General features: G+C 41.1%; 1 protein-coding gene across 2 annotated transcripts in view; it reads right to left on the bottom strand.

The window, feature by feature from the left end:
- The window catches only part of LOC124590578 (poly [ADP-ribose] polymerase tankyrase-2-like), a 108,286-nt gene extending 107,831 nt beyond the window's left edge, over positions 1 to 455 (bottom strand). Inside the window, exon 1 of one of the 2 annotated variants that reach the window (XM_047131661.1) lies at positions 333 to 455. The gene's annotated coding sequence lies outside the window, so the exon portion shown is untranslated. Of the gene's footprint in view, positions 1 to 111; positions 258 to 332 lie in introns of those variants that run through there. The other variant, XM_047131660.1, reaches the window with a different exon arrangement.
- Positions 456 to 17,634: the final 17,179 nt, after the last annotated feature.

Raw genomic sequence — 17,634 nt, 5'->3', positions numbered from 1 at the left:
CTCCGTAGACATATGGCTGGGAAATATGTGATATCGCTACCATTTTGATAACGATTAGCGCTATTTCGTTTTTATTCCTTGACCGCCGTTTCCATATTTTCAGAAACTTACCATACTTATTGTGAGATAAATTGTGATAAAACAATTTTTCACTGTACTTATGCAGCGTAACATCGACGCTAACAACGTTCTCCATCTTGTCAAATTTCCCGCAAGCACGTCAAACACCATCGTACACTGCCAAATACTTGGTTAAGTTTGACAAAATGTTTCATCGTTTACGGGGGTTTTAATGAGATATTATATTCTTTTCCTTTTTTTGAAGAACTAACCTGTGCTACGTGTGTCCTTAACGACCCATAACGCAACTCGCTATCTTACACACTGGGACTTCCCCTAACTCATTTCTACAATTTTCCTGCTCGCATCTGGATGAACCTCCCAACACGTCTGACCAGTTGCCAGCTGTTCGCATAAGCGCAGAGCTGCAATCGTATTAGAGCAGCGCCTGCTCACGGTTGTGGATACTTCGATTATAGCTGTTGGCTGTTTGAGCAGCATGTAGCAATCACCCAAAAGCTGCCACGAAATTTTTTCTGGTGCTCTTGAGTTGCAAGGTTCGCGCATTCGCATAGCTGCTGAGTTGTAGTGACCCATGATTGCTGTTTGTGGTGTTCCGTTTTCGAAGCTGTTGCAGGGGAGTGTCTCGCAACAGTACACACTTGGCTGTTTCGACGTCACGTGACTGCCCCTTTAGCAAACACTTGGTCGCAGTGACAGATTTCCATCAGTCCCGCCACTGACGGCACATGTTGGAAATACTGAAGAATTCAGTTTTAGCATGAAATGCGTAACTTCCACCTCATGTTTTAGTTGTTCATGTACAATAAATAAACAAAACAGGATAAAAGTTACGCAGGAGGTTCAAAAATGGCTCTGAGCACTATGGGACTTGACTTCAGAGGTCATCAGTCCCCTAGAACTTAGAACTACTTAAACCTAACAAACCTAAGGACATCACACACATCAATGCCCGAGGCAGGATTCGAACCTGCGATCGTAGCGGTCGCGCGGTTCCAGACTGTAGCGCCTAGAACCGCTCGGCCACCTAGGCCGGCCTACGCAGGAGGGCTTCATTGCAATTTACGTAGTTTTTGCCCTATCGAGACTTTTTTTCAGTGTTAACCTTGCCGGTTTAATTATTATAACGAAACGTGCAATCCTTTGCGACTGTGGTGAATTTATATTCCAAGTCTGACGAAGGTAGTTTGTCAGACCAACACAATAACGGCCAGTTTACACTGGCCTTCATGCCACGGCACGGTTTGTCAATGCAATCCACGTGATCTCAACTCGCATGGCTGTTCTCAACCGCTGTTCCGCGGGAATCGCGATCTTCCCAAAACGATTTTCAACCATTTATACGCGCGAAGAGCACATACACAACGTGGTAGCTTATATACCTGTATAGGTGACAAGTGTACACAGTATGAAATTCAATGAGTACTTTGTTTACTGCAATTTACTTCCCAACAAAAGAGCACAACACAGGCACGCTTTCGCAGCTAGATACAAAAGATAATCAAGCAAAAGATATACACACAACACAATGTTCGATTTTCGAGTACTGTTCCACATCCGACTGGCTGGCATCAACAAAAAGAACCGTCTGTGCACCGGGAATGGAATGGACCAACAAGACAGCCATTGCTAAAGACAATTTCATGGACTTGAAAGCCTCCTTGACTGGACCCGTCCAGGAAACTTTTCTGACACCGGAAGTGTGTTTGACCTTTAGCAGGTCATTGATAGGTTCTATAAAATCTGCAAACTTCGGCAGGCGTCGCTGGTTATAATTGACCATACCTGTAAACCTGCGAAACTCTTCGAATGTGGTAGGAAAAGGCATCTGCAAAATGTCTGGGACCCTCTGAGGAATAGGAGAAATATCGTCATTTGATACAAGGTAACCCAAGTAAATACACACTTTCCCTTGTTCATTTTGACGCCATTTGCGTCACGATAGGAGAAAAACGCGTTCAAATAGGAACTATGGTCACTCATATTATCGGAAGAAACCACGTCACAAAAAATGAAATGAAAAAATAATGAAATGCTGTAGAATCTCATCCATAAAACGCTGCCACGTCTGAGCAGCGTTACGAAGACCGAAAGGTATGACGTGGTGTTAAAATAGCCCAAAAGGCGTCGTGACTGCGGTTTTGTGCTTGTTTGTCTCTGCCACTGGAATTTGTGTAAAAGCCTTAGTGCACAGAGGCACCTTCTAAACTGCTTGCGAAATGCAACACGTTCGGTATCGGGCACCGGCCTGGCGTAGTATGGGAGTTCAGTCCCCTATAGTCACTGCACAAACGCTAAGCCTTATCCTCTTTGAGAAGAACCATTCGTAAGGGGGCGGCACACGCACTGTTAGAGCGAGACACTGTTCCGTCTGTTAGAATTGCTCTGAAAGCGACTTAGCCGCATTAACTTCATCGGGGGCAGTCGGCGTGGGCGGTAAGCGACAGGCTGTCCCGGCGTCGCCTGAATGTGATGGACGGTGGAATGAGTGTTAACGCTGCCTCAGTGCCGATATCGGATCCGTAACCGCAGGGAATTTTTGAAGCAACTGCTGCGTAATGTCTTGGCCGGTTGGGCAGCGTCAGGGGGCGCCGTCATTAAGCCTCGTAATCCTGCCTGAGCCTCATTAAGAGACTTCTCCATCTCAACGATCCGCTGCTTGAATACATGAATGCACCATTGGCTGTCAGCGCTCTTTCGGATTATTTTTCTTTGAGGAAAAGTTCACTGAGATGAGTAGTAATCTACTGCTGTAGCGAAGTGCATTGCTGTTGAAGTGGAGTCCGCTCCGCATAGTCAAGCGTAAGATGTAACGCAGTCTTCTATCGTGACGCACATGTGTGTGCTCGGCAGCGAGGCGTGCACAGAATGGACACAAGTTGTCACGACGCGGGAGACGGTGCAAATCTTGATGACTTCCAATCCTGCGGAATGGCATCTGGTGTCCTACGCGGAGGGGAGCGAAAACTACACAAGAAGCTGTCAGTAGATACGGAAAAAAATATAAGATAATCGGCACCCAATATGAGGCCAGACACGTCGGGCACTAAGAACAGCCACGAATACGAGAAACCATCGTGAAGATTCAATGTCATATGCCTCCAGCAATATGTCTGAATTGAAGATTGACTTGCAGCGGTTAGTATAGGGATGGTGGAAAAAGTGTGGCTTATCGTTCACATCCCGCAGAGCAACACTTATCTCCGAACCTGTGTCAACCAAACATGCCATATCAGACGAATAATCATGAAGATTCAGATTTAACGGGAACTGTGGCACTGCGCATATCAGGTAGGCGCTTACTTGTTGTAGAACAGACGCGGGCACCTATGCACGTCCGTTGTTGTCGTTTGGGAACCCAACACTGTTGTGAACATCATCTAGCATTACGCCCGAATTTACAGCATTCGAATTTACGTGGCGGCCGCTCATCGGTGCGCCATATGCTCCTTGGGCTGCCATCTGCCAGCTTGCCGTTGAGTCTTGTCGGTTCAGTGAGGATTCGCTCCATAGGTGGCTCTGACGGTTGCTCGGACGAGTGCCCAGCCACCACCACCACTAGGTGGTGGTGGCCCAGCGCGCAATACTTGACTTCGCGTGCCTGATGTGCGCGATTCAGGGCCGGGATACATAACCTCATCAATAGTTGGCGCTTGAATTACCCGTTTCATCACATGCAAGTGCCACAACGTCTGCCTTTAACGCCAATTAATCCACAATTAGGTCAAGAAATGCGGACAAAATTCGTGAACAGCCAGCGGTAGGCGACGTAACCAAAATAAACTAATTGACTGTCCTGAAAGGAGTTCCGGATCCGTCAAAGCATGAAGTAGGCGGGAGGGGGTTTTACAGGTACTAAAATTACTGTCCATTTTTTCCAAACGAGACTCTGGGGACACACAAGGAAACGCTGCAAAACAGCTTCTCTACCATCGCAAAAGAGCGCGCGAGGCAGAATAACCCGCACTTGCTCAATAATGTTTAAGTCCAGCTTCGAAATGACAATGGCGAATTTTTCCGATTCTGAAGTAATGTTGTGCAGTTGAAAAATGGCTTCCACTTGCGCCCCGTAGGCCATAAAGGCGGTACTCTTACCTTAGGCCGGTATTACACTATCAAATTTCTTTGTCAAAGATTTGATCAAAGATGTGATCAAATATTCCGTCAAATATATTTGCCAAAGATCTTTGACGTAGCGCTAGAAGGGGTATTACACTGTCATCAATTTTTTCGTCAAAGTTCAAGATGGCTGACAACAACTTGTTATTAACCGCAGCAGTTGCATGTACCGCAATTGCTTAGTGTGCACATGCGGAAAAGAAGTGGGGGAAGAAAAGGAACCATATATACGAGGTTGACAGTATTAAATTCCTTGGATTACAGCTTGATAATAAATTCAGTTGGGAGGAGCACACCACGGAACTGCAGGAACGCCTTAACAAATTTGTATTTGCAATTCGTGTGTTAGCAGACATAGGCAACATAAAAATGAAAAAGCTTGCATACTTTGCCTACTTTCATTCCATAATGTCAAATGGTATAATATTTTGGGGTAAATCTTCAAGTCAAACAAAAGTTTTCAGAGTCCAAAAGCGTGTAATACGTATTATTTGTGGAGTAAATTCACGGACGTCCTGCAGAAACCTCTTCAAAGAACTCGGTGTACTAACGGCTACGGCCTCTCAGTATATTTACTCCTTAATGAAATTTGTCCTAAATAATATCTTTTTTCCAACAAACAACTCAGTCCATACATACAATACCAGGAACAAAAATGATTTGCACAAGGACTTAAAAGTACTTTAGTTCAAAAAGGGGTACACTACTCAGGAACACCCATCTTCAATGATTTGCCAGCAAACATAAAAAAATTAGTAACAAATAAAGATCAGTTTAAGAGGAACCTGAAAGACTTACTAGTGGCCAACTCCTCATAATCCATTGGCGAAATTTTTAATAGAAACAAATGATGTATTGTATTTATTCATACTATTAGTATTGTTATTTCAGCTTTAAAAAAATTGACGTATTCCACATCCACAAGGATCTCTTTAGCACTGATCTATGGAACGAAAAACTAATCTAATCTGGGTGAAGCCGTGGGTTTTACGACGACACGATAAAAGCATTCAACAAAACTTGTTTCGTGAGCTTACAGTGGAAGACTCAAGTCGTACATCAATCAACGAAAAACTAATCTATCTGGGTGAAGCCGTGGGTTTTACGACGACACGATAAAAGCATTCAACAAAACTTGTTACATGAGCTTACAGTGGAAGACCTCAAGTCGTACATTACATCAATTATTTAAGAATGGATGAGCATGTATTTCTGTATGTGCTCAGTAAAGTGTATCCTCATATCACAAAGCACAATATTCACTTAAGAACTGCTACATCTTCAGAAGACAGGCTCACTGTAACACTCCGATTCCTTGCTACAGGAGAGGGTTATGTTAGGTTGGGTCAGGTCTCCAATCTTCTTAATCTATTTTTGTATTCAGGGTGCCTCACGTTGTAAAGCACCTCATCAGCTTCATACATCTCTATTAATTTTGTAGTTGTCGGCACACATCATTTGTATTTACAGGCAATGTTCATAAAAACACTACAGACGACAGAAAGCTGCAGCGATGCTAGCGCTCCATGTGGTAACATGTCACATTGCAGTGAACAGAAGACTAGCGATTTCTTTGATCAAATCTACAGCGAGGTCCAAGATTTGATCAAATATTGGACGACATTTGACAATGTTCCTATTACACCATCGAATATCTTTGACAAAGATTTTTGACAAAGATATTTCACAAAGAAATTTGATAGTATAATATCGGCCTTACCCCGACTCGAGGTGTCGATGGAAGAGGCAGCATGTAATTCAGGAACAGTACGAGACTATAGGGAAGAACCAGTTGCTGGCCGGTGTCGTCGTCATAATGTCTGAGCATAATTATGGCTCAGAATAAAAAGAAATTCCACAACAAATCACGTCAGAGGTCACCACTGTAGGTGACAGGTGTACACAGTAAGCTCTTTAATGAATCCTTCTTTACTTATCTCAATTTACTTCCCAACAAAAGTGCACAACACAGGCACACTTTCACAGCTAGATCGTAGTACAAAGAAGATACAAAGAATAATCTATCATTTCGAAAACATTTGTTACAACCGTTTTAACCACTTCTCTTAAAATGACCACGAGAGATTCTTTGCTTTTTCTAATCAAAAGCACATCGGCTACATACAAAGCAGAGAAAGCCAGATTTTTCCAACTATTCCAGTGAAAATACATTTATCTGCATCGTCCTCTTTGAAATCGAACTTGTTCAGGAATTTATAAAACGTTTTATTCCAACGACGACAAGCCTGTTTTAAACCGTACATTGACTTTTTACATACGCGTAAATTTTTGTTTTTATCCAACATCACTCCTTGCATCACCGACATATAAATTTCCTCGTTGGTTTTTACACATAAAAACGCGAATTTTGCGCCGAATTGCAACATCTCAAAATCCTCGGCCGAAATCGCAAGCGAAGTTCGTTGTGAGTCTTATCTCACTACTGGCAAAATAATTTTGTTGCAGTCCAGTCCAAAGCGTTGCGTAAAGTCTCGACGACTCATCATCATCATCATCATCATCATCAGCCAATTCAATCATTAGATGATGTGGCCTCTTCGAGTCGTGGATTCAGGTAGGCTTTCAGAAGTCTTCTCCAAGTGGGACGGTCTTGGGCAGTTCTCTGCCAGGTGTTACCAGCGATCTTCTTGATGTCTTTGTCCCATCTGTCTGGTGGTCTTCCTCTAGGCCTCCGGTGCTCTCTCGGACTCCACTCCAGTACTAACTTCGTCCATCTGTTGTCTTTTCTTCTTGCGACGTGGCCAGCCCACTGCCATTTCAAGGAACCTACTCTCTCTAAGATGTCATTAACCTTCGTCACAGACCGGATGTCATCTGCCCTTTTCCTGTCCTTTCTTGTATAGCCCAGCATTGATCTCTCCATGGCTCTCTGTGCTGTCCTAAGTTTCCCTTTTGTGAATGAGTTCAGTGTCCATGTCTCGCATCCGTACGTCATCACAGGAAGAATGCATTGATCAAATACTGCTTTCTTCAGATTTACTGGCATTTTTGATCTGAATACTTTTGAATTCTTCCCAAATGCTTGCCAGCCAAGCTTGATGCGTCGATAGATTTCTGGTCTTATGTCTCCCTTCATATTTATAATCTGGCCAAGGTAGACATATTCACTGACCTCTTCTAGTAGACTGTCCTTGACTTTCACATCTCCAGCTGGGACCCATTTGTTGGATATTACTTTTGTTTTGGAAAGGTTCATGTTCAAGCCAACCAGCTGACATTCCGATCCAAGATCTGTAACTAAGTTTTGGAGCTCTGCGAAGTCTTTGGCCAGTAAGGCAATATCATCAGCAAATCTCAAGTTGGTAAGCCTTCTTCCATTAATTCTAATTCCCTTACCTTCCCAGCTCAGCTTTGACATAGCCATTTCCAATACAACAGAGAACAGCTTTGGGGAGATGGGATCGCCTTGCTTGACACCCCTCATGATGCGGAATTCTTGAGTTGATTCGCCGATGTTAACATAAGCTGAAGAATTCTCGTAGATTTTCCTGAGCACTTCAATGTATGCTGCTCCCACTCCTTGCTCACTCAAAGCTTGGAGGACAGCTACATGGCTAATGGAGTCAAATGCCTTTTCAAAGTCAACAAAGGCAATGCAGAGAGGCAGTTGGTATTCATTCGCTCTGCTTATCACTTCACTAACGGTCAGAATGTGGTCAATAGTGCTAAAATTGCTTCGGAATACAGCTTGTTCTATAGGTTGGGCTGAGTCTAGGGTGGAACTAATTCGGTTTAACAAGATCTTTGTAAAAATTTTGTACAAAATTGAGAGCAAGCTGATAGGACGGTAGTTTTTAATATTGTGAATACTTCCTTTCTTGTGTATCAAAATAATCTTAGCCTTGTTCCACGATAGTGGGATTGAAGCATAGTGCAGGCAGGAAGTAAATACTTTTGCCAAGTGATTTATTGTTACCTCTCCTGCCAGTTTGAGGATGTCAACGGTGAGCTCATCATCACCTGGCACTGTTCCCTTCTTCATGCTATCTAGAGCACACTTGACTTCCGATGGGAGTATATCTGGAACACTAGATATATCATTTAAATTAGATACACTCAAATTTTCCCCTGGATTGCTATACAAATTGCTATAAAAGTCTCTGATGAACTTCAAAACCGCCTCCTTTTCAGTGATTCGACTGTCATTTCCATCGAGTGCGATAATCTGCTTTTTACCTATTGTGAGTTTGCGTTTGGCTGACTTTAAACTTGTCTTGTTCTCCAAGCTTGCTCGTAAGGTGTCTTCAGTGAATTTCTGTATGTCAGTTTTCATTTCTCTTCGCACTGCCTTACATAGTTCGGAATACGCCACCATGTCACGATCGGTTTGGATTTTCATTTCTCTCCTCTGTTGTAAAAGGGTTTCAGTTTTGGCACTGAATTTCTTTGGTTGTTTATTTTTTTGGCATAGGCCACCGACTTCTTGTGCACTTGAAACAATCATTTCCGCCAAATCACAATCTTTAGTTACGTGGAACTTGCTTTGGAGGACTTCTTGGAATTTCGAGGAATGTTCTTCCAGGTTTTTGAGGTTGATTACCCTTCTCTTCCCTTTCATAAGTTTACTCCTTTCATTTCTTACATTGAGTTCGACCCTTGCTCTCACAAGACGGTGATCACTGCCAGTGTTGAACTGATTTAGCACTGATACGTCTTTTACAATCTGCGGAATATTTGACAGAATAAAGTCTATCTCATTTTTGACACTGAAATTTGGGCTCCTCCAAGTCCATTTTCGGTCAGGGTGCTTCTTAAAGAACGTATTCATGATGGACATACTGGTGTACTCAGCGAACTGGACTAATCTCTCACCTCTATCGTTTCGGTCGTCAATCCCATAGTTGCCCACCACTGTGTCGCCTTGTTTCTTGGTGCCAACTTTTGCATTGAAATCTCCAATGACCATCTGGAAGTGACAATCGCTACCTTTTTTACAGGTGTTATCCAGACTTTCGTAAAATGATCTCGACGACTAGTCAAGCTTTATATCTAGGTCTGTTTTCGGTTTTCGCTGCTTTGATTTTCTTGTTAAAGCGCAAACGCTGAGAGTTTCCATATTGGCACGCATCACAAAAGCATGACGCCGCATCAGACAAGCTTGTTGTTGTTGTTGTGGTCTTCAGTCTTGAGACTGGTTTGATGCAGCTCTCCATGCTACTCTATCCTGTGCAAGCTTCTTCATCTCCCAGTACCTACTGCAACCTACATCCTTCTGAATCTGCTTAGTGTATTCATCTCTTGGTCTCCCTCTACGATTTTTACCCTCCACGCTGCCCTCCAATACTAAATTGGTGATCCCTTGATGCCTCAGAACATGTCCTACCAACCGATCCCTTCTTCTGGTCAAGCTATGCCACAAAGTTCTCTTCTCCCCAATCCTATTCAATACTTCCTCATTAGTTATGTGATCTACCCATCTAATCTTCAGCATTCTTCTGTAGCACCACATTTCGAAAGCTTCTATTCTCTTCTTGTCCAAACAATTTATCGTCCATGTTTCACTTCCATGCATGGCTACACTCCATACAAATACTTTCAGAAATGACTTCCTGACACTTAAATCTATACTCGATGTTAACAAATTTCTCTTCTTCAGAAACGCTTTCCTTGCCATTGCCAGCCTACATTTTATATCCTCTCTACTTCGACCATCATCAATTATTTTGCTCCCCAAATAGCAAAACTCCTTTACTACTTTAAGTGCCTCATTTCCTAATCTAATTCCCTCAGCATCACCCGACTTAATTCGACTACATTCCATTATCCTCGTTTTGCTTTTGTTGATGTTCATCTTACATCCTCCTTTCAAGATGCTATCCATTCCATTCAATTGCTCTTCCAACTCCTTTGCTGTCTCTGACAGAATTACAATGTCATCGGCGAACCTTAAAGTTTTTATTTCTTCTCCATGGATTTTAATAGCTACTCCGAATTTTTCTTTTGTTTCCTTCACTGCTTGCTCAATATACAGATTGAATAACATCGGGGAGAGGCTACAACCCTGTCTTACTCTCTTCCCAACAACTGCTTCCCTTTCATGTCCCTCGACTCTTATAACTGCCATCTGGTTTCTGTACAAATTGTAAATAGCCTTTCGCTCCCTGTATTTTACCCCTACCACCCTTAGAATTTGAAAGAGAGTATTCCAGTCAACATTGTCAAAAGCTTTCTCTAAGTCTACAAATGCTAGAAACGTAGGTTTGCCTTTCCTTAATATTTCTTCTAAGATAAGTCGTAAGGTCAGTATTGCCTCACGTGATCCAGTATTTCTACGGAATCCAAACTGATCTTCCCCGAGGTCAGCTTCTACCAGTTTTTCCATTCGTCTGTAAAGAATTCGTGTTAGTATTTTGCAGCTGTGACTTATTAAACTGATTGTTCGGTAATTTTCACATCTGTCAACACCTGGTTTCTTTGGGATTGGGATTATTATATTCTTCTTGAAGTCTGAGGGTATTTCGCCTGTCTCATACATCTTGCTCACCAGATGGTAGAGTTTTGTCAGGACTGGCTCTCCCAAGGCCGTCAGTAGTTCCAATGGAATATTGTCTACTCCGGGGGCCTTGTTTCGACTCAGGTCTTTCAGTGCCCTGTCAAACTCTTCACGCAGTATCATATCTCCCATTTCATCTTCATCTACATCCTCTTCCATTTCCATAATATTGTCCTCAAGTACATCGCCGTTGTATAGACCCTCTATATACTCCTTCCACCTTTCTGCTTTCCCTTCTTTGCTTAGAACTGGGTTTCCATCTGAGCTCTTGATGTTCATGCAAGTGGTTCTCTAATCTCCAAAGGTCTCTTTAATTTTCCTGTAGGCAGTATCTATCTTACCCGTAGACAAGCTTATTCCCTTGATAAGATCTGTTTTGATCAAATTCTTAATCAATTCGACATTTTTATGACCTATTTATGCCAGGTTCTGAGGCTATTCGTGGTCGACAAATTTATGTTGCCCTGGATGTATGGTACAAAAGACATCCTGAGAATCTCGTTTTCTTGCTTTATTCCTTCGACAGCGACATATCCATCAAGAGAAGTGTTTACAAACTTATCTACAAAGCTCATCTCAAAACCTTTTGATGTACAAACATGGCAGAAAAATTCTTTCGGGACGTGCAGCACATCATCAATTCGTTCGTCTGCCTAACGACAGTTTACGAATTTATTAATTTTAATTTTATCTTATCCCAATCGCATCGCATTTAGCTTTATCTCCAACTGAAATTTCGATGCTTTGACATTCGCGAATTTCACTGAATCATTCCTACCGAAAAGTAATGTGTCGCGAAGTTCTGCTGTCGGTAATCTAGAAATCGCTTATATCAGCACACTCTAGCAAATCACTTTATAGTGCAGGACTTCTTCGCGTGACCCTGCATTAGTAACAACGAACGTATTTACTTATTACCTTTATTTTGCTCTATGTTTTTCTTCTTCTTAGAACGGCAATTTCTTGACAGGTGGCTTTCCTTCCCGCAGGTTCAACAAGTTAATTTTTGCTCTTGAATTCGCCTGATTCGGGTTCTTCTTCGCGCCCGTATGCTCTTTCTTCCAGTCTTGAAATGATTTAGCTGTCAGGGCGTTGGATTTCGCATCCATGTCGTTCAATCGTTTTTCTCCGGAGATGAGCCGCTCTTGAAGTTTCCGAATCGAAACTGCTGATCCGCGGGAACGCTGTGTCCTAGGCCGTGGCAAGAGCGGGAATTTTTTCGGAAGGCTTCTGAGGATCTACGTCCGACACGGTTTCACCCATGTCCTTGAGTTGACTCGCAATGTTAATTATTTTCGTGGTATTCCGTGACAACGGACCACTTGCGTTCATTCGGCAGTCGTAGAAGTTTTTCACCTGAGAGAGTTTATTCGCTTCGGATGTTTATTCTTGAATCAAGCACAATTTCTCCAACATTTCACGAGCTGAGGGCACGTTATCAAAAATTCGAGCGGCGAGTACAACATCGTTGTCAAAATGCAACACATACCATAAGCGTTTTACCCACAGCTTTCCCAGCAGATATCGTCAAATCCTCAGGTTTTGCTCTCTGGCCGTCCACCACATCTCGAATGCCGTAGGTGTCGAGCAAAGCACGAATTAGAAATTCCCATAGCTGGATATTCGATCAATCGAATTTCACGACACTTCTTGTGATTCCTTCGTCCGAAGAAATCGCACGTAAAAACAAAAGACATAATAAACTTCTTTGGTGAAATGTTGCGATTTAGCCTATTAATAAGATACTGCAGTGCCTGCGTTGTTAATAAATGCGATGCAATGTTTCATCAGACATGCATGCATGTGGCAACCACAGCCATTATGAGATACATCAAATGTATTCGTAGTTGCGAATATGAACAACCATTTGGTGAATAATGGAATGACGACAAGGACAATTTGCGCCCGACCGGAACTCGAAGGCGGATTTCCCACATATCACAAGCTGTCGACTGACATTAAGTTATCCGAAAAGAACTCACGGCCAGACCCAAACTTCCGTATGTCGTCAACCATCTGTCAACAACCTGCACTCATTCATCCATTATGTATATTCTCGTGTAGGGGGGACATATTAATTGAGAGTCACTTGCCCTGTGTACGAAGGAACATTGTACCTTACTTATGAACAACACAGGCACTACAATACACTCGTAGTATTAATCCGCCGACACCAGGCAAGTGGCTCTCAATTAAAATGTATCCCCTATACGGGAATGTACACTACCGGCCATTAAAATTGCTATACCAAGAAGAAATGCAGACGATAAACGGGTATTCATTGTACAAATACATTATACTAGAACTGACGTGTGATTACATTTTCACGCAATTTGGTTGCATAGATCCTGAGAAATCAGTACCCACCTCTGGCCGTAATAACGGCCTTGATACGCCTGGGTACTGAGTCAAACAGAGCTTGGGTGGCGTGTACAGGTATAGCTGCCCATGCAGCTTCAACACGATACCACAGTTCATCAAGAGTAGTGACTGGCGTATTGTGACGAGCCAGTTGCTCGGCCACCATTGACCAGACGTTTTCAATTGGTGAGAGATCTGGAGAATGAGCTGGCCAGGGCAGCAGTAAAACATTTTCTGTATCCAGAAAGGCCCGTAAAGGACCTGCAACATGCGGTCGTGCATTATCCTGCTGAAATGTAGGGTTTCACAGGGATCGAATGAAGGGTAGAGCCACGGGTCGTAACACATTGTAACCTCCCCACACGTAATAATAAAATGAATTTAAACATTAATTATTGAATGTAACCTCTGAACAAAATTGGTTCCCATTTATAATCCCCATGCAGAAATGCATTCACATTTTATGTACCCACAAAATTCTTTTCTCATTAAATGTTAAGTTCAAAACAGAAAAATTCCTAAACCCCGAAATAAAAAAATTCAATAACCTGGTAAATTTTAGGACGACAGCAGCGCTGCGCCATGGCCCTGTGTTCTGAATAAAAAAAGCAAAAATTCTTACCTCAATAATACGGTGAATATATCTGCTCTTACCTAAAAAATTTTCGGCACAGCTCCGTGCAATGCTGGCCTATACATTTGTGATTCGTGAAAGGAATGATCATGCATTGGATAAATTCTTTAAATTGAAATGAATGCTTTTTTTAAAAAAATTACTTTGTATTATAAAACTTATTATTAGGGCATTTTTTTAAAGATTGGATGACAGTTCACATACATTACTAGATATGCGCAAGGCTGCTTCTTTACCTTATACGATAATACTCATCCACCATAGTCCCGACCAGAGCAGACTGCACACAAGCGCAGACACGCGCAGACTACTGTCGACTACTGCAGACACACGCAGACTACTGCAGACTAGCGACAAGCAACAACTAGCTGCTCTCTGGTCAGAGACTCTCCTATGCCTTGCCTACTGCAGGCAGCGCATACAGCGCATACCTCTTACATAACCCTCCACTGGGGGGGGGGGGGGGGGGGGGGCAAAAATTTGGCAGGCAGCGATGGTGAGTCAATTGGACTTGCCATGAGCAACAAATTTTTCTTAATTAACTAAGTTTACAATCACAGAATATATACATAGATAAAAGTGCAGAACATAAAATAAAATATAGTGCACGTGCACTGAGTACAGAACATATCAAGCAATGACAAAATGTATACGCAATGAGTACAAAACATATTAACAAATGACATAAGTGCACACGCACTGTAGTACAGAACATATCAGGAAATCACAAAATGTATATGCAATGAGTACAAATCATATTAACTAATGACATAAAGTGCACATGCACTGTAGTACAGAACATATCAGGAAATCACAAAATGTATACGCAATGAGTACAAATCATATTAACAAATGACAAAAGTGCACACGCACTGTAGTTTTTTTTTTACTATTTTACAAGAACTAGGATAGGAAAGGGAAGGATTGCATCATGGTTGTAGCACATTAGGTTGCACGCAGCTGCACTGAAAGTCCATATCTTTCTACAGAAGCACAACACCAAGTGAGACAATCTGAAGTTCTTTTCCCTGAAGTATTAATCAGTGTAGCCAAGACACTGAAATGTCGTAGTAATATTCCATGTTATCATTTTGGTAGTACTTAAGGTACACCAAACAGTGGGACCATAATAACATCTCCATCGCTCAAGGTGGTGGACAGCATGTCGTGTCAACACCACGTTCCTGTAAGGTACACCAACGTAGAATTAGTGCAAAAACCAAATATAGTGCTCCATGATCATGAGGATAGACAGGACAAACGGATATTGTAGTAATTTCTGGTATTTAGGTCAGAAGGTGAAGGACATTAAGTCTTATGCCAGTCATCATTGATAATTACACTAGTCTATCAACTGATTTGAGTAATTCGTGGCACTCATCGCCCAGTTACTGAACATTTCTGTACCATGTATGAAGTATTACAGAATAATGTTCATAAGTTATCTGTTTAAAGAGAACATTGGCACTCATTGACCAGTTACAAACCATCAGAAGTCATCATTCAAAACAGGAGCTAATGAGTGTAGCATCAAGCTACTGGTATTCATGTATATTGCATGAAAGTGACATAATATAAATTTAAAATATAAGAAACAGTGGCATTCATTGGTCAGTTACTAAACATATAGCAAGTATTGAATATTACAAAACATTTTTCATCATTCAAGTGACATACGACATATTTAAAATAGTTATTGGCACTCATTGATCAGTTACAAATCATCAGAAGTCATCAGTCAAAACAGGAGTTAATGAGCGTAGCATCAAGCAACTGGTATTCATATATATAGCATGTAAGTGACATAATATAAATTTGAAATATAAGAAACAGTGGCATTCATTGGCCAGCAAGTACTGAATATTACAAAACATTTTTCATCATTCAAGTGAGATATGACATATTTAAAAATAATTATTGGCACTCATTGGCCAGTTACAAATCATCAGAAGTCATCAGTCAAAACAGGAGCTAACAAGTGTAGAGCATGCATGCATTATTACAAAATATCATTCACTATTACTCATAACTCTCTTAAACTGGTAGCATTATTTGGGACTGGTAGTACATTTTTTTTTTTTTGTGCTTGCAATGCATTTCGTTGGGATCGATAATTAATTGCTGGGGCATAACAATATTTGCTTTTGACTTATTGCTGCAAATGAAGATGGGTGACGTCATTCGTCATGAGTCAGCTGTAGCAAGGTGATGAAACAAATAGAGTATATGTGATCACATTCATGAATGACATACACAAATGGGTAAAAAATGCAAGTACTAGAACAGGCTTAATGACCAACTGCTTATACCACATTAATTTCATGAATAGCTTCTCCTGGAAAAAGAAAATACAAAATGGACTATTAAGCTGAAAGATGAAACGCATATTACGCTGAAAAGTAGTGAACTTCGAATTAACAAGTAATGAAATGTATATTAAATATATATGCTCTCTAGCTGTCCTTTCCAAAACCTTCAGTCATCATACCATGCGACATAAGACATACTGTCAAAACTAACTGCAACAAATACTTAAATAACTACATAGCATAAATACATAAACTTCAATATTATCCTCATCTGCAAAGAAAAACTTCATTATCATTACTATCATCACCTGCAAAGAAAAACTTCATTACCCATATTGTTCTTCATCACTATTCATCATCATTCATTATCGTCTGCAAAAAGACACTTCATCATACAACTGTTCATAGTATAAAGTTCCTTATTTCTAGCATATTTCATCACTAAAATTAAGATGTGTAGTTCTGTCTGACAGCCTGCGTCAATCGCCGCGTATTCTGAAAGAAAAAATTAGTTAAGACTGCTATCATACGATGTGTATAGTATATTCCTGTTAATGCTTGTTAATTCTGATCCATTTACTCTTCGTGACGAGGTTTTGCATCTTCTTTCGTTCATTCCGAAAGTGAAATTCCCATTTCACAGCAATCCACTGGGGTTTGTTTAATTTATTTCTTTGACACGTTATTGCTTTCTGAAAATGAAGAACAATGATTAATGCCTTGCATATACCTATTAAATAAAAACTGGTTTCTAGTGATATAATTAAGCATACAGCATAGCATGACAGAAAACGTAATATGTCAAAAACATAGACAGTGCTCAAATGCAAAAATGTACACAGAGTATCACAATCTAGCAGCAAAAAAAAAAATGTAAAATAGTCACGATGTTGAGATATCATAAGACAAAATGTCAAAGTCAACTGGTGTTCGTTATATCTTAAATATTTCATAGTGCATACAAACAAAACAGTAAAACAATCATACATACATGAAGAATGGAAAAGTGCACGGTCTGATGTGTAACGACAAGAAGAGCGACCTGCTAACCTTACCTTGTCGGGCACTTGCCAAGAAAAAATACGATAATTATCAGTAAGTAGTCACATAAATATAATTGCATTAAGTGGTCATAAAATGTGTAAGTTCATCTGGAAAAATGTGCACGGTCTGATGTGTAACGACAAGAAGAGCGACCTTGCCGGGCACTTGCCAAGAAAAAAATACGATAATCATAAGTGTTCATGTGAATGTAATTGCGTAAGTGGTCATAAAAAAAATCAGGAAATGGCATTACAGTGTGATAAATCATAAAGTATGTTCATTCAATAAAGGGTTTGATGTTCGAGACATGGTGATTGCCTTTGGTTTTTTTGGTTCTCAGAGTTTCGACGTGTACTACATTGGGGTGAGGAATGCTGCGAATTCGATATGGACTTGCATATAGAAGCTCAAATTTACTACATCTAGTTTTTCCTCTATTAGATAAATAAAGTGTGCGTACTAATATCTTCTGTCCAATGTGAAAGTCACGGCGTGTACAAACCTGTTTTTGCTGTCTTCTCCGGCGCTCTGCGGCACGTTTGATGTTGTTCAGCGCAATGTCAATTATTTCA

This window comes from Schistocerca americana, chromosome 2 (genome assembly GCF_021461395.2).
Source record: "Schistocerca americana isolate TAMUIC-IGC-003095 chromosome 2, iqSchAmer2.1, whole genome shotgun sequence".
Classification (NCBI taxonomy): Eukaryota; Metazoa; Arthropoda; class Insecta; order Orthoptera; family Acrididae; genus Schistocerca; species Schistocerca americana.
This window is presented reverse-complemented; position numbering and strand designations above follow the sequence as displayed.